We start from the raw sequence: 26,156 nt of genomic DNA on the forward strand, positions 1-26,156 counted from the left end.
AAATGGCTAATATTAACCTAGAAGGTTAGCAGGTTAGAAGGTGCCTAAAGTGAAGACAAAACCTGTTCGTTTCAATGTGTAGATCAGTCTTACAATCTGTCTTCAAAATCTGCACTGGATTGTGTTTTAAGTGAGGAATCTGTTCAAGGTTGGTATTATCAGTGCTGTGCTGTGTCCAGAGCTGTGGCTGTTGTGTGCTCTGCTTCAGTGCTGTGGCCATGTACAATGCACACTTGAATTAATGCCAAGAGCATTCAAGATGCAGAAAAACAACACAATAAGAGCAGGTGGAAAGTACTTGCTCAAGGCAGTGTTTATGATGTTAAACATTTACTGTGCAGTATATTCATTAACACTAACATTATGGACACTAGAAAGTTTTGTTTTTTCTTTGAAATCACTTTTAAGTATCTGAAGTTATGCAAAATGAATCATAACCAAAATATAAATACTTAAGATGCTACTGATAACATAGAGTATTGGAGCACTTGCTTAAAATCTAATTTTAACTGGATTTACACCCTGCTTGACCCTTTAATTTAATATGATCCATTTTCACAATAGCTAATACTTGGCTGAGGCTGTCTCTTTTACAGTGGTAATGAGTATGTGTCTGTTCAAGTAAAACTTTTGGTTAAAAATCTAATACAGTTTTCACCGTCATCACATGAAATACACTCTGTAATGCTTATGGGGTCCTAATATATCAATATAATGGTATTATGAAAGCAACCTACAGGCTCCTAAAATGAGTAGTGCCAGTGTGTACTCATACATATTTATACTGTAATGAGCATGTGGCATTTTACACTCCTGTAACAAAAAAACAAAAAAAAACATTAACTAGAAATAAATCATTGTTGAGCTCCTGTATCAAGCTGTTCCTTTATATTTTAACAGTTTTATTTCCATTCAGAAAATTGTGAACATTTTGGGTTGGAGCAATATTTTGGTAACCAGTGATGAAAATAATAAAATACCACCATTTACTGGTTGCTGAACGTAACAGCATGACTAACAGGTATCCAAAAGAACTTGCACATTGGCATGTCTTGTTTTGAAATGCCCTTTCTCTTGTCTTGATGCACTCTAATTGAATTCTCTAAAACTGTATGAAAGTAGTTGATAACGTAAGAACATAAGAAAGTTTACAAATGAGAGGAGGCCATTCGGCCCATCTTGCTCGTTTGGTTGTTAGTAGCTTATTGATCCCAGAATCTCATCAAGCAGCTTCTTGACGGATCCCTGGGTGTCAGCTTCAACAACATTACTGGGGAGTTGATTCCAGACCCTCACGATTCTCTGTGTAAAAAAGTGCCTCCTATTTTCTGTTCTGAATGCCCCTTTGTCTAATCTCCATTTGTGACCCCTGGTCCTTGTTTCTTTTTTCAGGTCGAAAAGGTCCCTTGGGTCGACACTGTCAATACCTTTTAGAATTTTGAATGCTTGAATTAGGTCGCCACATAGTCTTCTTTGTTCAAGACTGAACAGATTCAATTCTTTTAGCCTGTCTGCATATGACATGCCTTTTAAACCTGGAATAATTCTGGTCGCTCTTCTTTGCACTCTTTCTAGAGCAGCAATATCTTTTTTATAGTGAGGTGACCAGAACTGAACACAATATTCAAAATGAGGTCTTACTAATGTATTTTACAGTTTTAACAGTACTTTGCTTGATTTAAATTCAACACTTTTCACAATGTATCCAAGCATCTTGGCCTTTTTTATAGCTTCCCCACATTATCTAGATGAAGACATTTCTGAGTCAACAAAAACTCCTAGGTCTTTTTCATAGATTCCTTCTCCAATTTCAATATCTCCCATATGATATTTATAATGCACATTTTTATTTCCTGCGTGCAGTACCTTACACTTTTCTTTATTAAATGTAATTTGCCATGTGTCTGCCCATTTCTGAATCTTGTCTAGATCATTTTGAATGACCTTTGCTGCTGCAACAGTGTTTGCCACTCCTCCTATTTTTGCATCGTCTGAAAATTTAACAAGTTTGCTTACTATACCAGAATCTAAATCATTAATGTACATTAGGAATAGCAAAGGACCTAATACTGATCCCTGTGGTACTCCACTGTGAAGGAACCGAACAGGATAGCATGATCAACCAACAGTCATTTGGGTGCGGTTTTACAATGTTTAGTAAGGAATTTGTGAAAGGAGGGGGGAAGGGCAGAATGTTTCAGTACACCATTAGGTTGAGTCAGGGGCAGTGGGGGGGTGGTAGAAGGGCAATGCCTGCTTGCTTGCTAGATCGTAAATTCCAGGCTGAAGTAAACATAACAACCGCAACGGAGGGGACAATCATGCCCCACAGCTATCCTCTATTGGTTGAGTATATGGGTTTATGGGGTAGGGACGGATGAATTGTCTGCTGCGTGTCAAATCCTGATAGGAGCAGGGAATCTTATGTAGGAACTATATAACCCATGTATGTGCTTTACACCGGCAGAATACATTAGTTACTGATGAAGTGACTGTTATTCTCTGGAGCGCTCTGTATTTTGATGACCACTGCAATAAACCTTTGATGCAACAATCAATGGCTATTGATTGTCTCTGACATCTCTGCACTGTATTTTGCGACCCTACAAATGGTTACCAGACTCCATTCTGAGGTTTCTCCTCTAATCAGTACTTTCTGTTTTCTACATGTTAACCACTCCGTAATCCATATACATGTGTTTCCTTGAATCCCTACTGCGTTCAGTTTGAGAATTAATCTTTTATGCAGGACTTTGTCAAAAGCTTTCTGGAAATCTAAATAAACCATGTCATATGCTTTGCAATTATTCATTATCGATGTTGCATCCTCAAAAAAATCAAGCAGGTTAGTTAGACATGATCTCCCTTTCCTAAAACCATGTTAACTGTCTCCCAGGACCCTGTTCCCATATAGGTAATTTTCCATTTTGGATTTTATTATAGTTTCCATAAGTTTGCATATAATAGAAGTCAGGCTTACTGGTCTGTAGTTACCTGGTTCAGTTTTGTTTCCCTTTTTGTGGATCGGTATTACGTTTGCAATTTTGCAGTCTGTTGGTACCACCCCTGTGTCAAGAGACTGTTGCATGATCTTGGTTAGCGATTTGTAAATAACGTCTTTCATTTCTTTGAGTACTATTGGGAGGATCTCATCCGGCCCAGGGGATTTGTTTATTTTAAGAGCTCCTAAACTCTTTAACACTTCTGTCTCGGTTATGCTAAAGTTATTTAAAACTGGATAGGAACTGGTTGACGTGGAGCATGTTGTCCTCATCCTCCTTTGTAAAAACTTGTGAAAAGTAATCATTTAATATATTTGCTATTTTTTTTCTTCATCTATGATTTTGCCATTTGTGTCTCTTAGACATTTAACCTCCTCTTTGAATGTTCTCTTGCTGTTGTAATATTGGAAAAACATTTTGGAAATGGTTTTAGCCCCCTTAGCAATGTTCATTTCTATTTCTCTCTTGGCCTTTCTAACTTCTTTTTTGACTTGCGTTTGCAGTTCTGTGTACTCTTTCTGTGTACTTTCTATTTGGTCCCTTTTCAATGCTCTGTAAAGTGTCTTTTTTTGCTGAATATTTATTAAATTGATCTATTAAACCATTTTGGCAATTTAGTTTTACATTTAGATGTGCCTACTTTAGGGATGTAATTGTTTTGCGCCTCTAGTACTACATTTTTTAAGAACAACCATCCTTTTTCTGTGGATGTTTTCTCTATTTTACTCCAGTCTACTTCTGTTAGTCTCTGTTTCATACCTTCATAGTTTGCTTTTCTAAAATTGTAAACCTTAGCTTTAGTCGATACTGATCTGAACTGAAGCTAGTAAAACCGAGGTATCTTGTCAAGGGACATACTTCGCTTCTTTACAGCTTCTTTGTACAAAGTTGCATCTTGTAACAATTGAAGGAAGAATGGATGGAGCAAAATACAGGAAAATACTACAAGAGAATCTGCTTCAGTCGGCTAAAAAACTGAAGCTTGGGAGGAAATTTACCTTTCAGCAGGACAATGATCCCAAGCACAAAGCAAAAGCAACATTGGAGTGGCTCAAGAACAAAAAAGGTGAATGTCCTACAGTGGCCCAGGCAAAGTCCTGATCTCAATCCCATTGAGAATCTGTGGCACTATTTGAAAATTGCTGTCCACAAGCGTCGTCCAACCAACCTGAACAACCTGGAGCAAATCTGCCAAGAAGAATGGGCCAATGAATTTGATGAAGGATGTCAAGAAATAAAGGTTAAATGTATTTGTGTGAAATACAGTCCAGATAGGCACATCCAAAAAGTACACAGAATAATTAACTTTTTAAAGCAGCTCTCCGTATGTACACAGTCAATGAAGCTTTAGTGCTAAACAAGTGTTCTTCATGCTCCTGTGTTTCCACGATGCATGGAGAGGGAGTTAGGAGCCATGGTTAAATGTGTGCCAGACACTTGGAAGCTGGTGCAGTGATTGTCCTGTCTCATCCGTAAGTTAAATGAGAGTTTAAAAAACAAGAAAAGTAAAAAGATCTTCAAAACAAGAATCGGTATCATACAATAGGTAACAAAAAATGGATTTAAAAACTTTGGTTAGCACATCATTAGATGGTAGTTTGCAGTTTTGCAGGAAGTGAAGCATGCAAACAACTTGCTAACATTTAGACACAAGGTAAGTGGCTGTACTGGAACAAGGTCACTGGCCCTAATCCCAAGCAGCTTGTTGACCTGTTACATTGAGGGTATGTCAAAGATCATTAAAGTATTAGAAGTTAGAGGACTATATGTTAGGAGATTCTATATTTTCAGACTTCATTGAAAATGTACAGTATGCGGCTACAATACAAACAACAGCTACAGGGAAAAAAAGTTGGATTGGGTACTTTAGTTCCAAACCTGGAGTGGAAACTTTATTGTTTTTATAGCTCCACACAACAAATGAAATGCTTTGGTAGATATCCAAGTACATTTTGCAAACTACATCACAAATGAACAGCAACACAAAAGTATTCTTTTTTCCAACATTTTTTATTGACTTTCTGAAGCAGTGACTTTTTTTTTTTTTTGCATACACATCAGGTGGAAAAAGCAGTTTTAATCTGAAAATGGTAAATAAAAAAATCGGTAATGTTGCTCAGGATATTGCTGTTGTCTTACTGTCTGAATGTAAACTAGAGACTCTGTAGTAAACTGTATACCAGCTAACCCGTTTTGCAGACCTACAAAGCCTACATTCTAACATAACTCTGGCGCTCTCAGATAACTACAGAAAGGCACTTTGAAGCTGTTATTTTTTTTTTCACTTTTTTTTTTTTTCTCAAGAGACCTAGGGTCATTCTTTTCTTGCTCGAATGAAACATTTCCGTAGTCGTGCTGCTAAAGAAACATGTTCAGACTTTCAGATGCCTTATTCCAGGTCACCGTGGTCCTGGGTCATCTCATTGATAACCTGTAAGAAACAAGAAGAGAGGAGATGCTTGCATCGGGTTTGTGTGTTTGATTAGAAAAAGAAGAGAGTAAAACAGATTGCTCTTTTGTCCAAAGTTATGAATTTCTAGAGGTAAAGTAGATAAAACTGGATCATGTCTAATGCTAGTAAATCCAATAAAGAGAATTAATCTTTTACTAGTCTGCCTTTAGAAACGCTACGATTCTATAAATCACAACGCTTATACCCATTCAAAGTTGTTTTTTTACGGTACCATTTTCTTTATAGGTATTTTTTCTATTGTTTTTCTTGTTTATTTTGCAAGTGTACTTGCTTTTTAGACAGGAAAATGATGTCATACAAACCCCCCACCCGCCCTTCTGGCCTGAAAACATCTCTGCGTTACCATGGAAACATTATTCCTCAGAAAAGAGCCCCAGTTTTGAATGGAATGAAAGGGTGACAGCACAAAAGTGTCCTATTGAAGCCACTGAATACTGTTCTACTTCTTGTTTTTGAATCTAGCACATCTTAATAGCCAACCAATACTCGTCTGAGGTTATGCACAGCAGGTGACGTTTCAAACACATAATAAAATACAGTTAGCAAAACAACTAAAGCAGAATTTCTAAACTGCCCATCAGCATGTCAATTCAAACGTGATTTCAACAAGTTTGCATTCTGAATGTGTTTATATGGATTTCTAAAGTACATTTCTATGTTTTTTATATTGATAATCATAAAGACACATACATGTCCATCTTGAGTCTCAGTGGTCTTAATTGGGGCCTTCTTGGAAAAGGAATCCATATCTGATCTCATGTCAAGGCTTGTTTCTAGAAAATAAACGAGTTGTTATAGAGTAAGTACAAGTTACAGAACAGTTCATGTGTGTATTTTAACACTAGGATACTTTTTTCAGCAACAATGGGCTGCAATCTTCTAAATGAACCCCTCCTTATTTACTCACCACAGTTGTATTTATTGTTATATGACTGAGTATGTGACTTTTTATTCAATGATTTGCTTTCAGAAGCAAATAAACAACAGTAATATTAAGAATCAATGGCCACTTACCTCTCAGGTTTAAGGAAATTCTGCATGGGTGTGGTGATCCTAACAAAAAACAGAAAAATTATATTTTTAAAATCGTAAAGTCATGTATTTTTACACATGAACGGAAGCATGGGGCACAAAACGCTTATCTTCCCAACAGACATATGCAAACGATAATAAATATTATCTTGCAGAAATTTTCCTTGAAAAATTTCAAGGTTTCTAATTTGGTATTTCCTGGACTATTCTGGAACACTAAGTATAACAGACTTATTGCAAGGACCAGTCGGTAACTTTTATAGCAAAGTGAGTGCTAATTTCTATCACCTAACACCTATTCTGGCTCAGCTAGATTGGTTTTAAATATGCCTTTTCACTGTTAACCATTTGAAAGATTGTTTTATTTATTTTAATGTACATCTTGCTCTAATACTTTGGATTTAAGGCAATTTTACAGGTATTGTATCACCACTATAGAGTGACGGCGTATTATTGTAATCCATAATGAAAGGTCTGCCTCCACTTACTGGCTCTCCTCTCCCTCCAGCAGCTTCCTGTATGTTGCGATCTCAATGTCCAAAGCCATCTTCACGTTCAGAAGGTCCTGGTACTCTCGCAGGTGATGGGACATCTCGTCCTTCATATTGCAGATGTCACCCTCAAGGCGAGCAATACTGTCCTCGTATTTAGAAGATTCGAGAGCAAAGTTCTCCTCCATCTCGTGCATCTGGCGCTCCAGGGACTTGTTCTGCGACACACATTAAGGACACGCTTACAATTCACAAGTAACTGCTGCATCATTCAGGTTCGGCAATAACACTGAAGTAATTGTTATGCAGCAGACTAAGGGCCCAATTCAATAAGCTTTAGTAAAATGTGACACAAAACGAGTGGACTGGAGTAATACCTAATAACCGAATCCACATAGAGAAGTAGTGCACCACCTCTACCATAGACCAGAGAGAGGGGGAAGGGGGCGGAAGGTGCAATCTCAACGCATTTATTTAAAATGCCATGTTTTTCACAAAGGTCCAAAGACTACAGTACTTACGGTTCCCTTGAGTGCATCGACTTCACAGGTAAGCCCTTGGACCTGTCTGCGGTAATCATTGCAATCCTGCTTAGCCTGGGGGAGGGCTTCGCTGTGGCGAGATGCAGCCTCAGTAAGGACTGCAAACTGTTCACAAAAAAGAAGTCAAAGTAAGATTAGACTTTTTGGTGAAAAACATACTGTGTGGCATTATCTTTAGTGCTTCAACTTGACAAAGCTAAGAAGTTTGGATTTGATGCTGGAAAGGTTCCTCCCACTGTTTTAACAGCTTTACTCATCAAATGAAATGTCATCAACTGCACTTCTAAACAACTTCTGAAAAATGTTTTAGTGGATTTTCTGCAATTAAAAGAAGATGGTTTTACATTATGTTTGCTACTTAATTTGAAGCAATTTACCACCTAAGGGGCCATTATTCACAACCGTTTATAGGACTAATAAAAGTGGTCTTGAGAATGTACTGGGTTACATGCAAAGCTTATTAACTGAAATTCAAACCATGTAAATGCCAGAGCTACAGTGCTTACCTTGGATTTGTACCACTCTTCGGATTCAGACATGTTCTTCGAAGCGAGGTTCTCGTACTGCAAACGAACGTCACGCAGAGCAGTGGTGAGATCTGGTTTGGCAACATCCATGTCGATTTGGATATGCTGTTCCTGGATCTGGACCTGCAACTCAGCGATTTCCTAAATGTGGGAAAGTAAGATAGATATCTCAGAGCATTGGAACATTTTTTTTTTTTTTCAAACGGCTATTTTAATTCTACTGTAAACAATAGAGTGGGATTTGGCAATGACACACAAAATATTGAAAAGACTGCAATGCACATTCTTTATTAATAGGACTATGTATGTAATTGTGAATGCTGAAAAGGTGATTGAACCATAATAACCTAAATTAATTTCTAAATTTGACTTACTTCATCGTGGAGCTTCCTCAAAAAGGCAATTTATTCCTGCAGTGACTCAACCTTACGCTCAAGATCCAGACGTGCCAAAGCTGCGTTATCAACATCCTGTTGAAAGAAAGTTTGACAACCGTTTTACCACACAATTACAGTTCTGTAACAAATACATGCACAACCTTCTATTGCAGCATCTGGGTGTCAACCCAACGTACATTGCTGAACACTATTTATATCTCTCCACTATATTTGGCACATCTTTCTTACTAGTCAACAACAACATGCTTTGTCATTTCTCCAAAACTTGCATGACAATGCTATCAGTAGTAAACCAGCTTTGCTTATTTAATTCCTTACACAAAGCCCTCTACTCCATTCAACTGCATTCAAGTCCATTCATTACCCTGACACACTGTGGCCTGCATCTGCATTCCACTGAAATCCCAAGGAAACCACCTTGACTTCTCATTTAAGACTGTAGCTGTTTCCTTAACAAGTGTTGCACCAAATAACTTAGCAAGAGTGTAGCAGCCTTTCCGCAGATTTAAAGCAAGAGCGTTGAACTTACTGTTATAAACATAAAACAAATGGAAGGTTATGAACCTGATTACAGATCAAAATGTATAATATTATAACTTGAAAATATGTTATCCCACTGAACATTAAAGACCAGAGACAATTTTACCAGTAAAGAGTATAAGCTCCATCCCTCCATATATATATATATATATATATATATATATATATATATATATATATATATATATATATAGACAGTGCAGTGATATTCCTGTATATAAAACAGAAGGGGCCACTTATATTAAATACATTGGCACCAAATTATTCTACTTGAGTTAGGGTTTCAGAACAATCCAGGTCAGCCTGGACACAACGTGCAGTGCACACATGTGAAAAGCTTACAATACAGTTATTAAGCAGGCTGAAAATCATCTATCAAGCAGAAGCATTAGAACACTGTCAGGGGATTTCATTTGAATGAATATGGAAATCTCTCACTGAATCAGACAGCAGGGATTTTAATGTTGGCTAGACCCAGACAGCTCCAAACATTAACATGGGTTTTGATTGCCCATGCTGGTATTAACAGAAACAAACAGACACTTGAACCAGTTTCATCAGTCCCATCAGTAACGGTGGCTGAGTCACTAATTCATTGGAGTTCACTGTCTCATATCTAGCATTAGGAAAATGTAGATAAAATCAAAATGTAACATGTGGTGTATTTGGTTCACGTCCTGATTAAATAAGACCATATAACACTAATATGTGTTGCAAAGCGTAAGAGCACAGTAAAAGCGTTGATAAGCACTGTAAAGACCTACAAGGCATGGTAAAGCATATTAATGAACACGGTAAACCTAGGTAAATGCATATTACAACCATGGGAAAAGCATGGGAAAAAATACTGTGCAACAATACCTTTTGTAAGAGATAAAGCAGCGTAAGAGTTATTGATTTAATCTACCTCTAAGTTTTGCCAAGCTGTCGTAAATTTTTGAAAAATTATGTTCTTGAGTTATGCTATACACTTAGCAACTTTGTAAATCTTCGTGATTATGTGTAGACTGGAAAGAGAGCTGAAAAGCAATCACGTTTATCAAACTGATCTAATAGTATTATCAATTTCTTTAAACTATACAAGATTTGCACACCATATACAGTGCCTTGCAAAAGTATTCAGACCCCTGGCCAATTCTCTCATATTACCAAATTACAAATGGCAATTTGAAATTTAGTTCTGTTTGATATTTTATTTTTAAACACTGAAACTCAGAATCAATTACTGTAAGGTGACATTGGTTTTATGTTGGGAAATATTGTTAAGAAAAATCAAAAACTGAAATATCTTGCTTGCATAAATATTCAACCCATGTGCTGTAGAGGCTCCCAGTTGGCACCGATGAAAGAAATTGCCCTAACGAGGACAAAATTACCTTACCATTAGCCTCCACCTGTGAACCATTAAATTTGCTGTCACATTTTTGGGATAAAAACCTTACTGTTGAAGGATCATTGGTAAGGCTGTGAATCTGAAGGAAAATGAAGACCAAAGAGCATTCTACAGAAGTTAGAGATAAAGTAATACAAATGCATGGATTAGGGAAAGGGTAAAAAATAATATCCAAGTGTTTGGATATCCCAGTGAGCACAGTTGGATCAATAATCAGGAAGTGGAAGCTGCATCACACCACCCAGGCACTGCCAAGAAAAGGCCTTCCCTCAAAACTCAGTGCTCAAACAAGAAGGAGACTTGTGAGAGAAGCCACAGAGAGGCCAACAATCACTTTGAAGGAGCTACAGAGTTCAGTGGCTGGGAGTGCAGTAATGGTGCACCAGTCAACCATATCAAGAGCTCTGCATAACACTGACCTGTATAGGAGGGTGGCAAGAAAGAAGCCGTTACTCAAAAAGTACCATCTGAAAGCACGTCTGGAGTTTGCCAAAAAGCATGAGAGTGACCCAGCTGCAATGTGGGAAAAGGTTTTGTGGTCAGATGAGACCAAGATAGAGCTTTCTGGCCAAAACTCAAAGCGCTATGTGTGGCGCAAACCTAACACTGCCCATGCCTCAAGACACACCATCCCTACAGTGAAGTATGCTGGTGGCAGCATCATGCTGTGGGGATGCTTCTCATCAGCAGGGACTGGGCATCTTGTTACAATTGAAGGAAGAATGGATGGAGCAAAATACAGGAAAATACTACAAGAGAATCTGCTTCAGTCGGCTAAAAAACTGAAGCTTGGGAGGAAATTCACCTTTCAGCAGGACAATGATCCCAAGCACAAGGCCAAAGCAACATTGGAGTGGCTCAAGAACAAAAAGGTGAATGTCCTACAGTGGCCCAGTCAAAGTCCTGATCTCAATCCCATTGAGAATCTGTGGCAGTATTTGAAAATTGCGGTCCACAAGCGTCGTCCAACCAACCTGAACAACCTGGAGCAAATCTGCCAAGAAGAATGGGCCAAAATCACTCCGACACTGTGTGCAAAGCTGGTACATACTTACCCCAAAAGACTTAAAGCTGTTATTGCAGTGAAAGGTGGCTCTACTAAATATTAATGTGTGGGGGTTGAATACTTATGCAAGCAAGATATTTCAGTTTTTTTTATTTTTCTTAAAAATATTTCCCAACATAAAACCAATGTACCTTACAATAATTGATTTTGAGTTTAAGTGTTTTAAAATAAAATATCGAACAGAACGAAATTTCAATGTACCATTTGTAATTCAGTAATATGAGAGAATTGGTCAGGGGTCTGAATACTTTTGCAAGGCACTGTATATATATATATATATATATATATATATATATATATATATATATATATATATATATATATATATATATATATATATATATATACATACATACACACACACACACACACACACACACACACACACACACACACACACACACAGTTGGGATGTGCAATTAAAATGCACCATTTCCGTGCTTTATGAAACACTACATATTTATTAATAATCTATTAATTATAATACTAATAATCATAAATAATAATAATAATAATAATAAATAATAATAATAATAATAATAATAAATAATAATAAACATACCTGTCTGAAACTATGAAGAGTGCTTTCAGCTTCTTCGCGTTGGATTGCTTCCTCTTGGAGCCTGGAAATTTGTCAGAAGAATTAGCGATACTGTAAGTTTGGATGCATTTTAATAATAGCCTGCCACACCCATCCACAAAACTGGCAGCTAGAACTCTGCGTCTATCATGTGAAAAAACTATGATTTTAAGGACCTTTTTTTTCATTGACATACACATCATGAACTTGCTACATAAAATAATGGAATACACCTCCAAGCAACCTCCTGTAACAAAACTATTGTTCTTGCACATATACGTTCCCCTTGGTGCTGAGCAATCAAACATATTTGTATTACTGCGTGGTACTGTGCCTAAATAGCATACATGTGTTTTTTGAACAGTGAAATCGCAGTGAAATCGACTATTTTTTAAATGTTAATGGAAAGTAACAAGGAATAATTTAACGTAAATTTAATATCAATTGCATATCTTAAATATTAACTGAACATTAATTTACTATGCAATTGTATATCTATTTAATATTCATTTATGCCACACAATATAAAACGTTACCGAAAAACGATGAGTATAATTATTAATCTCCCAGACAACATTTTCAAATTCATTCTGCTTTTACACATTCACTACTTGATAAAGCCCAATGTAACTCAATACTAATACTATTATTCGTATTCATAAGGCCATGTGGTTTAAACGTGTAAGTAAAACCTCAATCAGAATGAATGAATGCACGAGTTAGGTAGATTGGAGTTTTTTTTTTTTTTTTTTTTTTTTAATGAAAACTGGTGTCTGTCGTTAAAATCATTACAAAAACTAGCAATTTCTTAAGCTTCTGTTTTGTGTTGCGTCTTTTTTTTTTTTTTTTTTTACACACCCTCAAAACCGTATGTTCTAACGCCTGTTCCTGTTTTTAAAAATGATTTTTCTTTCATTCGTCCACCATAATAGAACACTCAACATAAGGTAATGCGCGTGGTTGTGTATTGTGAGAGGTTCAATGCGCGTGTGCAAACTATAAGTATGCATTTGAAATATATGTGTTAGATAAAGTTAGGGATATTGCAACATAGCATTAAGAGCAGCGCTACCTGCAACGCCCATAATGCCACTTCATACCATAAAAAACAGGGGAATAACTTATATTTCTTCTAATTTTGCAGCAAATTGCAAGGTAAGTTCAACAGTAAAACACAAAAGTACTCACTTCTCTCTTAGTCTGTGGATGTCAACCCCGAGGTTGTCTCGGTCTACTTCCACTCTCGCCTTTTCGTTGATTAACTTGTCCACCTGGCGACGGAGCTCCCTCATCTCGTCCTCGTAGAGGTCTCTGATCTTGGTGGTGCCTTTCCCTTTCAGCTGCTCCAGCTCGGCCATGAGAATCTTGTTCTGCTGCTCCAGAAACCTCACCTTATCGATGTAGGACGCAAACCTGTCGTTAAGGTGCTGCATCTCCGCTTTTTCATTGGTTCTTTTGGCTATAAACTCAGTGTTGATGGCATCGCACAAGGCGAAATTCAAAGTTTCACAAACCAGCTTGGTCTGAGGAGCGCTGCTTCTGAGCCTCATGGGTGAAGATTTGGCCGCGTAGAGAGTAGGGGCAGAGTGGCTGGTGTAGGATACCCTGGATCGGATAGGGCTGGAGTACTGTCGACTTGAGTATGACCGGCTCGAAACATCACCAAACATCTTTTTGTAGGAGGACGACTGCCGATTCATTGTAGACAATTGGTAATCCTTTCTTTTGATGAAGTTTCTGTGTTTCTTGGAATTAGGTTTCTTCTGAAGCGTCCAGAGTCCAGTCCCTAGACAGAACAGCTCCTGCAAGAGTCTACTGCGAGCATCTGATTTTATTTATACAGCCCACTCCTTATGCAAATTGCATAACGGTACCTGGGTTGAACGATGCTCAGTGTAGGCAGTAAACACGAGCTAGAAGAGCAAATAGTGTGGGTGGGCTGGACTAATTCTGATTAACTCTGCAAAGAGAGAGAGAGAGAGAGAGAGAGAGGGGGGGGGGGGGCGTATTACTACAAAACATTGTACTGCCTAGATTAAGGAGTGTTTTGTACTTTTACACTTGGGAAACTATTGTGGCTATATATTTCGAATAACGGGCATCAGATTGCTTTGCTTTGATCTCAGTGGTTCTATATTATGTAGGCTCTTAATTAGACCAAACTCTTTAAGAGAAACTTTTCCTATAAAGTTTAGTCGATTTATAATACATCTTTTATGACTACTTATACTGCACCGTTTTTTTTTTTTTTTTTTTTTTTTTAATTATTTTTTCAAGATTAATCTTTTCAAGTGGGGGCGATCTAAATCACGATAATATTTTGTCATGTATGCATTTGTAACAGTCTTGCACTATTGTGTGTTACAGTTTACTTAGCCCGCTTGTAAAAACAACAACAACAACAACAACAACAACAACAATAATAATAATAATAAACTCGTACGGCATAGAAAGCATTTTCATCGTGAGAATACAGAAAATTTTTTATACAGCATGATCTTTTAGGGAAACAAGTACTGTAGTTTGAAAACAGCTTTATATATGAATATTTAGTATATATATATATATATATATATATATATATATATATATATATATATTATATATATATATATATATATATATATATATATATATATATATAAATATATCCTTAACCTCTATACTTTATTCCATTGGTCTATCCTCAGAGTAAAGAGACCCACACAAGGAAAAACAAATGAAGCTCACAAATTCCGCTTTTCTTCAGGGAGTAAACAAGTGATTGTTTCCTAACAACAGTTGCTTATATCACTCAGTCACGAGTTGCTGAAAGTGTGATACTTTCTGTTATAAAAGGGGTGTCTGTCCTATGTTAACCCCTCCACCACCACCATCGTGACACAAAACATTGTTTTGGTTGTTAGGAGGTGTCTCATCATATCCTAAACACGAAATATATGGAGATGGACCTTAGTCTTCTGCATACAGTTTCCAAAGTTGTAGATAAAATGTAAAAGTTCTAAAATAATGGTGTCACCAGCCTTGAATGACAGTGGGTGTGGCATTTACATTTATTGCCCTTTTTGAATTTTGCAAATATTTAAACAGGAGATCAAGAAAATGATCTAATCAGGGATACCAAGATAGTTGAGAGCAAGTACTGTAAGGGTGAAAAAGCCCCGCCCCTAACCTCTCTACACTCCTAAAAATGTACACCATTCTGGGGTACCACTGCACTTGTGAGACGGCTTGATCATAAAGACCATTACGACTGACTTAAAGAGGACATGCTGATTACCTATTCAATGATACCAAGTGTTTAGTAGTAAGCGGTCTGAGTGGGATAAAAGGAATAATATCCCAACTCCAGTCATTCTGTTAAGGATTGCGACACATGCGTGTGTAGACAGTTCTCACTCTAAGAATACCTAAATCATGATGAAAAAAAAGAAGAAGAAACAAACCACAAAACAAAAGAAGAAACGAAACAAAATCCTTATTTCCAATGACTCGAGAGTTAAAAAATAAATAAATAAATAAAACATCTTAAAACAGCTTGCTTTTCAATCTGTAGTCTGCTCTGCTATACGGTACAATAGTAGCCTTTCACTTGCTGCATCTCTTTTCACCACCAGAGGCCTCTGCACACGTCTCCTTCTGGACAGGATCATACTTAATTTAGAGCTTTTATTTATGTTCTAGCATATTGAGACATCGTATGTTTCGTAGTATATTGTAATATATTTTATGATGCAATTGGCTATGTTTTGGCAACATATACTATATTTTACATATATTCTAACACAACACATTTTTGTTACGCCCAATCTAAAATATATTACGCCGATGATAATATGACGATAAATAATAAAATAAGTATTGCTGTGAATTTAACCACAAGCTGTCAGAGAGGGCGGAACTGAGAGAACGGAACTTTTCACCGCTACATACAGGACAGGTGGAAGGGGAAGAGCAAAAGTTATGCACAGACGTGTTTGTGTTTACATGGGCTTTGAACAAGCTTCACATTCTAGTGTTATACAATGGGATTGGTGGCTGCATTACAAGGTAAAATAAATACCTTACCGCTATGCATTCTATATATTAACAGACAGAAGGAGCTCACATGCGCTGAAGTGAAAACCGTCTGCCTATAAAATAGGGTTAATTTTATGGGTATTCTATCATTTTAAATAGTTTTGGGAGTATGATACTGAATTTGATTAAATGCGAGAAATTTGTGTTTATCATGGTCAGAAACTTATTTTTTCAGGGTAAAAACTGATATGGTACTATAGCATATATGGGTACAAAACATTATTATTATTATTATTATTATTATTATTATTATTATTATTATTATACAACCATGTTAAACTCTAACTTATTCAGTAGATGTCTTTTCCTCCACCCAAAAACTTTCGTTTTACACTGATGACCTTATCGGCATTACCTTTTCTCTTACACAAACACTGGAAGAAGGACACAAAAGAGAGTTGTAAAGTAAACACTTTCTCACACAAATAAATCGAACAAAATAACCAGTTTAAACAATCCAGATTCTTGTAACAGTTCCTTCTTCTCCAGGCTAACCCCGAGGTCCTGCTCACAGACCCTTTTATAGGGGAGCTGGAGGGAGGCAGCTCCAAACCCCCCAGCCCAGGGATCTTGGAAAGTCCCTGCTAGGTGCTGCTGGCACCCACCGTTACAATACGTTATGGGTTAAAACTGAATGTCAAAATGCACATTCATACAATACTTAAGAAACACTGGTTTATTAGGTGAGGTCTTGAATGTAAACATGAGTAACATACAATATCAAATCTGTCTGTATTTTTAATGTTCAGAATAAAGCGATATTTGCACAAAGTAATACATTCAGTAATGCTTTTTAAATCCCGGATTTCTGCAGCAGACTACACAATGCATACATTGAACAACAAGTGTAATTTTTCCTGCAGTGAGTGTTATGCCGAGACTTCATGTTGTTATACTACAGTATTAGTAGTGAAGTGAAAAAAAAACAAAAAAAAACAACAGACTGCAGTGTCTGTCTGTGACCTAGTTTTAAACATTGGGAGTATTGTTTGGCTGCTGGTTCTTGCTAATTGTTTTGGCTAAAGCTCTGAAAGTGTTGCTCCATGCTTGCCATTCTGTTCTTTCTTTAAGTTGGTAAGTCAGAGATTTTGGACTTTGAGTCATACCACTAGGCACTTTAACAACTATGGGGGATGAATACTTTTTGGTATACCTTTGTTCTATCAAATTAGCTTAAGCTTTCCTGTTTAGAATAGGTCAGACTGCAGTTGTATCAGTTTTTTACTTTTACAGTTTAACTGGTTCAGTCAACAAATCCTGGACCGTTGCATTAGATCAATATAAGACTAATGGCAAGAGAAAGATTTTACCCAAACTGAAAAGTATGTCAGTAGGATACAGTACAATCCCCACAACACTTTCGAAAAGCTGTTCTCCAGATACTACAGTATACGCAAATATTTTAAGTGTGAGAAAAATCTGGTATTTTAGTAAGATAATAAAAAAAATTAAAACATTCCAGGATTCTGTTTGAATAGGTAATGCATGTGCTTTATTTGTTTTTATCTGCGTTAACTTTGCATGCATGATTGAGTCACTATGATATCATTATTTAAAGTTCATTTTTCTAACCAGGTGGGTAGGTATCCTCAGAATCTAATACTTTCAATAACTTGTGGTGAAGAAAGCTGAGAACAAGTGTAATCACAATTGGATGTGTGGTTCTGTAAATAAAAGTAACAAACTATAAGACATGGGAAAGCACCACCCTGTATCCCGATATTCACATTGACCACAGGAATACAGTATACTAACATTACTCTGCTTATGCCATGATAGTAAGGTTAATATTTCTAACATAACTTTAAACGTAACATATTTTAGTGTGAGAGGAGCACTCTGTTAAAATGTCTAAGTACTGTAGTGGAAAATCTAAAATCTGCTCCCTGCTCTATATCATTCTTGTTACTAATAGTACGTGAAATTGTCACAGAGGATGGGGAAAAATAACAGCATAGGGAAATTAATTTGATGAAAATGTAAGGACCTCCAAATGGTAAACACTGCCATTACTAACAGAATGCTAACATAATGAACATCCCAAATATTATACAGGGTGTATCACATTTACTATACAATAGCTGTAAAAAAAAAAAAAGTGTATTTTTCCTTGCTACATAGCATTTGACAGTCTTCATATGTGTGCTTGTATGAAATTCTTATACTGTACACCGATCAAAAAGGGTTATCTTGGACCTTGTGTTTGTGAATGTGAGATTTATAACCAATGTTAAAAGCAGGTTTCCTTCTGATTTTACACCAGGTGTCAGCGTGTACCTTAACGTGCTCTACTGCACCTGTCCGAGGTACTATGTAAGGATGTGCCCAGGTTTAGAATGTTTAACTGCATTTCTTGCTTTGTGACTGTGTGTGTTGACTATTAACTGGAGTTAACTGCAACATGCTGAATCAGCTGAGCAGCGGTAGTCTTTCTAGAGATGTCACATGTTTTTTTTTTTTTTTTTTTTTTGCTGTATGCAAATGCTACTAAATAATCTATTTCAAGCACTTTCAGAAAGGGTTTGCTACTCAAGACATAACTAAAGCACCTCTAGCGAAACCACTTCTGTAAATATGCCTATCCCCCTCCAGTTCAGTGTCACCTGAGCAACCCCCATCACCAAAGCCAAAGGCATTGTCATGAGTAAAATAACCAGAGCACTCTATGAACATTTGTAGAGTATTCTGTTTATATACAGAATTATGGAAAATAAAATATATTTAAACCTACCTGTAATTAAAAAAAATAAAATAAATAAATAATGGAACGTGTTGCTTAGGACCACTAAGGGCAGTTCGCTCAGTCATTCTGTCGTTGGATTTGAATGAATGCAAGATAGATTCCAAAATGAGATCCGATAAGAAAAATATTCACTCGGGAGTACAAGTGTAGAGTTACCATATTTCAAGAGTAGTTTGAAGCAACATTACAGTTTGAATTATCACAACCCTAGATTTCCTGTTACAGTAATAGATTAACAGTATTTTTTTCCCCCATTCACAACTACTAACTGAAATCCCTCTTTAACTCTGGTTAAAGAAAAATGAATAACTTGGTGATTTTTTTATTTGTTGTCTAAAGGTTGGCTGCTTTGTCAGCAGATGGTAACACTTTTTTCAGTGAATTTCGATTCCTACTCTGGTGTCATGTACAGGCATGTGCTTTTGATTTCTTTAGAAGATAAGAACTGTAAAGTTTTGGTGGGGGGGGGGGGGGGGGGGGGGGGGGGGTATAATTTGAATAAAAGTATACCTGCAGATTAAAGTGTAATCTTTATTGAGTGTCAGTTCAGTTTTCATGTTGTTGGTCTGTTAGATTTCAGTTTCTAACATCCTAACCCAGTAATACCCTCTGCTGCTCCAGTTCAGATTTGTGCTTTATAAATTTGATCTGTTCTTCTAGACTAAAAAGATAGACGATAACAGTCAGCTGTATTTATCATTTAAACCAGGGGACAACTTAGCTGTAGGTGCACTGACTAGTTGTCTGTCCGACAAAAATGGATGTCATAATTTTTTTTGATGTTAATTTCTGATAAAACGGAGATAATGCTTTTGGGACCCTTAAATTGCCGAAGTAATATAGACTTGTCTGACCTAGCTCTTAGTGGCTTCCCCTCTAATTGGAATTCTGAAATGAGAAATGTAGGCGTTCTTTTGTAGACGATCTTTCCTTTGAGGAACGTCACTAAGATATTCTTTTTTCATTTACGAAATATTGCTAAACTTAGATGTGTTTTCGTATTTGAATTTGTAAATAACAGTGGGTTTTGTACAAAATTCTCTGTAGTTGTGCATAGAAGTGAACAATTAGTTCACCATAAGCTTTCATCAAGATCTTGGAAAGCGAGGAGTAATTTTAAGAATAAAACTAAGAACTACATTTTTAACAACGTGCTTCTGTCTCCAAAGGCTTGACAAGCTTCCTAAGTTCATTCTTCTGGAAAAAGTCAAAGGATTTGAAACATCATCTGCCAGGTAATAAACGCCCAGGAGTGTATACATTGGAAGTCAATATTATGGTTGTCACAACATGTGGTTGGTTTATGTTTAGGGTAAACTCATTATTGTTGGTTTTTAAAGTTTGAAATAACTATTTCACTTCAGCCTCTTGTTTTGACCTCTGCCCGGACCGATTATACAGAAAGCTTACTAATACATGTTCCTTTACACCAGTTTCTCTTATTTTTCATTAGGGATTCATTGGTAGAAACCTTAGAAGAGTGTGGATACAGATACCAAGAGTTTCTGTTGTCTCCTACCCGTGTAAGTGCTGTAAAATAAATCATGTTGAATTAAAAATGTGACCACTTCATTAGTAAAATCCATTCTGCTTCTTCCCACTGTTTGTCTGCTGTTGTGGATCTGTCCTTCATAGATATCCATGCATCTTTAAACTGATATTTTTGTTTGTTTGTTTAACAGCCGGGGATTCCAAATTCAAGACTGCGTGATTTCCTTATTGCTAAATTACAATCTGGACTATTCTCTTTTGAAACAACTAACCAGGTGAGTTTTTTTTGTATTTTTAAGAATCTCATATGTGTGTGTGTGTGTGTGTGTGTGTGTGTATGTATATATATATATATATATATATATATATATATATATATATATATATATATATATATATATATATATATATATATATATATATATATATTTTTTTTTTTTTTTTTTTTTTTCAATACTAGGAAAGAAAAGCAGTTATATAATGTTAAACAATCCCAACATTCAAAACATGTTATTATTGATACCTTAAAGGGACTATCAATTGCTTTTGTTCTTTCTGCTGCATTTAGTTTCTGACTAACTGCATCTTTTGTGGTTGCTGCTGGCATTGTGCTGGGTGGATATCCCGAGTACATGATGCATTTGTTTCACACAGGGAGAAGTGAAGTTTTTCTTTATTACTTTCATGTAATTTCCTATCACAGTAGATTCAGTGGGTCTGTTCATCAGTAAGACCATCCCGACTAAATACTGCCACCACGTGCCACACTGTCCTCATCTAATTGTTCTTATTTCAAGAGATATTTCAGTCCTCTCTTGTGTCTTTTCTTGTTTTAGCAGATTCTGGAAGTTTTTCCACATTCTGACTCAAATGTAAGTAAAGTTTCTGACAGTGCACATAAGGAACTGCCGGCTTGCATTAATGGAGTGAAAACAAGTAAGCCAGATGATGGTGCTGAGCCCAGCAGCAGGACTCGGGGAAAATGAAGCTGTCATTTTCAAGCTGGAAACTGCTGAAGATTTGGAGAGAAAGCAGAATCACAACAGTGATGTATCTCTCCGGAGGCTCCAAGATTTTCTAGAGGTGGATCTGCAGAATTTAAGCCAGTATCTGCTCCCACCAAAGACCCTATTGCGTTACACAATACTAATGGACATTGTTCAACAGACATGCAGGAGATCAGTGTGTTTTACTAAGGACAAGAAAATAGCATTGAGATACTTCTTACAAATAAAGTGCTATGCTATCACCTTGGTTCAGTGATCCCCCTTTATAAGGTGGCTCTTTATACTGCGGAACAGGTTATAAGGCAGTGCAGTCATGGCTCCCATTTGCACCATAATGCCATTGCAGGCGGAACACAAATAGCACAAATAGTCTCTTAACTGTGGTTACCGACTACAGCCTTATAAAGGGGAGCACTGTATTTATACAGCCATATTTGAGGCGTGTTAAAATATATGTTATGCATTACATGTAAAAAGTAAAACACATAAACATGTCCAATCCCTTGAGCATCAGGATTATTTAAAATATTCTTCTGATCCTGTGATCACTGCTTACAGTAGTTATTCTCAATGGGCTTCCACTATTTATTTTTCAGGTATGGGCATTATGTTGAAGGGACTGGCTCAGTCTTGCAGTCTTTTTTGGATATCCAGGTACAGTGTAGTGTTCTACATTTATCACTTTTAATAATGAGTAAATAAGTTGAAAATGTAGGAAAAATAACAAAATTCTACAAGGGTTAAATGTTGATTTTTAAAAAGCCTGGAACTAGGTTTTGTTTTATGGTCACCAATGCATGTCCATATAGTCATTACTATGAACTCTGTCTGTCATCTGTTACCATGACGACTTGGTACAAAGTCTGGTAGAATGGACATCCTTTCTGTGTGTCCAATCTGTTACCAGTGACATTACTGCAGCAGTAACATTTTCAAGAGGTTCACATTTACCATCAAGTACACGCTAGGGAGCATTACACAATGGAGAAAATCATTTTTATCTGAAATTGTGCTAGAAATATTTAACACATTCTGATTTTCACAAGCTCCCCTGTACTGTGCTTGCTGTTCATTCTGTCCCTGTAAACTAGGAGCATGAGGCTTCTTGATCATCACATTTATAGATGCCAGGCTAGGCTGAGAATTATTCCTGTACTGTGTTTATACCTGATCAGGTTCAGTCCTACAATTTTATTTTGACTTGTTCCCCTGGTAAACTGTTTCTCTATAGCAAGCTGCTGGTTTCATAACGATATTGTTTGTTCACAGTTTCAGACAGCATTCAAGTCCATTCATACTTTATCAGATGAAGACAGATTGAATCAGTTGTTGATGTTAAAATTACGGTACTTTACTCCTAGCGAGATAGCCAATCTTCATGGACGTCCCCCAGAATTTTGTAAGTATTGTAATTTACAGTTCTTTGCTTCTTCAGAGCTCGTATTGGTTTCTTTTTTTTTTTTTTTTTTTTTTTGGTTTTACAAAATGCTTAAGTATCTTTAGAAGTATATTTATGTCAAACAAATCCTTTGTTTTATTATCATGATTCTGTGCAGGTTGCTTTTTTGTGACTTGTCTTGTATGATTTATTGTCATCTTTGTTTAAGATGCTCTCTCCCCTTTACTGTAAACAGTCTTCAATGCAGTCTGTATTATATATACTGTGTATTAAATACATTACTTAACATGTAATGCTGGTCAATACTTACTACCAAGCACACATAGATTCTTAATGTCAGAATGAAGTGTATTATTTTTCCATATTGTTGATGGGAGCAAAGCCTTGTCCTGCTGATTCGGAGGCAGAGTTGTTAAGGGGTTTCAATAACAACTGGTGGATGCTTAAACCCACAGTGACATGATATGGTGGAGGCACCTGAACACACGTGCATCACGCTTGCACTACATTGTTACACACACATGCACTCACACACACACACACACACACACACACACACACACACACACACACATATATGTGTGTGTGTGTGTCAAGGCATCTGTTAATATGTAAAACAGGGCTAAGGGCAGCATTGCTCTTGAAATCTGACACAGCAAATTAATCAGGGTTTTCAAGTGTATGCTGCCATCAAACAGTTTAACTGGCAGACCAAGATCGAAAAGTGATCACATTACCAGGTTTCATAATGCTGTAGTCTAATGAGGATCAGCTAGAAGTCCTACTAGCTAGTCATTGGATATGATACTGGATCATGTTAACTGATTAGTAAAGGACAAAAGTGAAATGGCAATGAAACAGAGAAAACTTCATCTGCATTTGATTCATTTTAGTTCTGTGCTCTTTTTTTAGGTTTTCCTGAGAGAACAACTTTGAAGCGACGTTATCGACTTCTAGGAAACAGTCGAAATGCCTGTGTTGTAGCTCGACTTATTAAACTGATGGTGGAATAGCTGGAAAGAGACAGTTAAATTGTAGAGTACATTTTGTGTACATATTCAGAACTAAGTCTTTATCCGGATGGAACTAAATGTGGCATGACTTCCTTTTAATCAAGACATTTACAATTGATCAGGAGCAGCTATAAGCAACAGACTGATTGTTCATATTTGTTTACCAGCTGCTTCCCAGTATTCCATCAGAAGGAATAGTCCTTGCAATGAGGGTTAACTGGATTTAAATGTTTAAATGCAGGGTTGGGTATCTTCTTACATCCTGAGGTGAATTATGTAATTCTCCCACAGAAAAAAAAATAAAGGGACAAGAAAAAACTTATTTAAGTTATTTATTTTTTTTGCTGTTTTTTTCATTGATCTTTTATACGAAAGAATTTTAAATGCATCACTTGTCATTGTGTTTTAATTTTGTACTTTATCACAAGATACCAATGGCACAACTGTTCTCGTAACTGCCACTCAAACTGACTGAACTTCATTAAATACAAAAATGTACTTTTGTGTTATTTATAGTACATAATCAAGCATCCTCTGTAAGGGGTTGCCAAGCTTTTACATTGTTAAAAAGTAGCAACGGAGCAATAATAAAGATTCCATTGAGAGAGACTGAGGGGAATGAACTTTCTATTCCATTGTATGTATGTTGAATATTACATTTATATTGTATTGCTTAGTTTCAATTGAGAAATACTGTGTTTCTCTTAACTTCAGCCACTTAAATATAGCTATAATACATCGCCTTACCTTACGATAGAATACGTTAATGTCTAAAAATATTTGTAGACTTTGCTTGATGTTTTACTACTTAAAATATTTAGTTTTTGGCCCGTTTCATACTGTATTTAAAAAAAAAAAAAACATAGTAATCTTTTGTATATTCTGAATTTTCCATAGACACAATTGGTCTGATTCCATTTCTAAAAAACACTGGCCCAGCTGATTTGTGCTGCTGCTGTACTAAATGACTAAGCATACTTTTATTATTAGTTTCAACTTTTTACCATAATCAGCTGAATTGGGTTAAAAAAATCTCCATAGTTTTCTTACTCAATGATTTTTCCACCTCCCTCAAACTTGCAACCCCACTTCTAATATGAACCTTCCACTGAATGTTTATTTACTTCGGGGGTCAATACATCACTCCTTGGGTAAAGGTCAAGCTAAAAGGACTGTTTAAGATCCACTAGAGTTCAAAATAGTTCAAGCTAGCTCTGATGTCTCGACTTTCCAGTTACCTTGGTAAGCATTAGTTGTATTGAGCATTGTGGCAGAATTATATATGTTGAAGGTACTTAAAGTGTCTTAAAATGGTGTTTTTAGAAGAAAATCACGTGATTCTAACAGATGAAATATGTGTCATGCACTCGTCAGAGCCAATACCCTTTAATATAGGTTTGAGTGCACATTGCCCTTTTCAATAAACTGTTAAAAGTAAATGTTTGTTGGACTGTAGTGATATCCAATAGAAAGTATTTTCTATATACTTGCAGTTAAAACTAAATTGCATTCAGAGATTGTGTTAATCAACATTCCACATTTCCATTGAAGGAGCAGTTTGTATTTAAATGCATTTCTAATTCTTAACCTTGGAGCAGCTGTTATCTATTCTACATTAGAAGTGCAAAGTGCATCATCCTGGGTTAAAGTGTCCAAGATTTTTGAGTTGATGTTCCATTTTGATACCTCTGTCTTCATGAGCAGTGTGTGAGGGTCAGCAGTCACGATGCCGTACACAGGCCAGCTCCCTTGGCTTCTTGTTGTATTTCTAATATTTTCAGGATTAAATTGTGAATCCGAAGAGCATGCACAAGGCAGAAAGAAAAGAGACATTACAAGTGACCAGTAAGTACTTTAACTTGTATATTCAACAACAGCAAAAACTATATACCACAAGATTATAGTTTGTAGGTTTGGGGGTTGGGCTGCCCTGTATATGTACAGTAGGGTACGGGTGTGTTAGAACACAGCAGGATTTGTCTGTTTATATCCTTTATATACCTACTTGCATGTGAACATTAGACCACTTTAGATTTAATTTGGCATCTTAAACAACTTCTAAAGCCACATGCATTTTATCATTTGTGACCGTGTTCCATTTCTCTTAATATTTTAAATTAATTGCATGTGTGGCCTATTAAAATGCAATCGTTAATTAGCCTATTTTGACAATTTTCCAAGATTCAGTTCCAGTGGTTTGAGTTCAAATGCACAGCATATGAAAGCTACAGAAGCAATGGGGTGTTCTACTAAGTTTGCACACTACGTTTGAATGGTATTCACTTTCTGTTGAAACATGAAAATAAATGCATGTATGTTTTTTTTCGGATTGTGCAATGCATACTGGCCATTAATAATCCTTTGTTTAAAAGGCCCCGC

The 26,156-nt window shown here is 36.4% G+C and overlaps 2 pseudogenes; one reads left to right on the forward strand and one right to left on the reverse strand.

Annotated features, from left to right (window-relative positions):
• Window positions 1–4,993: 4,993 nt before the first annotated feature.
• LOC121314151 lies at window positions 4,994–13,960 on the reverse strand (annotated as a pseudogene).
• On the forward strand, window positions 13,931–24,097 carry LOC121313757 (annotated as a pseudogene).
• The last annotated feature ends 2,059 nt before the right edge of the window (window positions 24,098–26,156 follow it).

The sequence above is a fragment of the Polyodon spathula genome, chromosome 4 (assembly GCF_017654505.1).
Source record: "Polyodon spathula isolate WHYD16114869_AA chromosome 4, ASM1765450v1, whole genome shotgun sequence".
NCBI lineage: Eukaryota > Metazoa > Chordata > Actinopteri > Acipenseriformes > Polyodontidae > Polyodon > Polyodon spathula.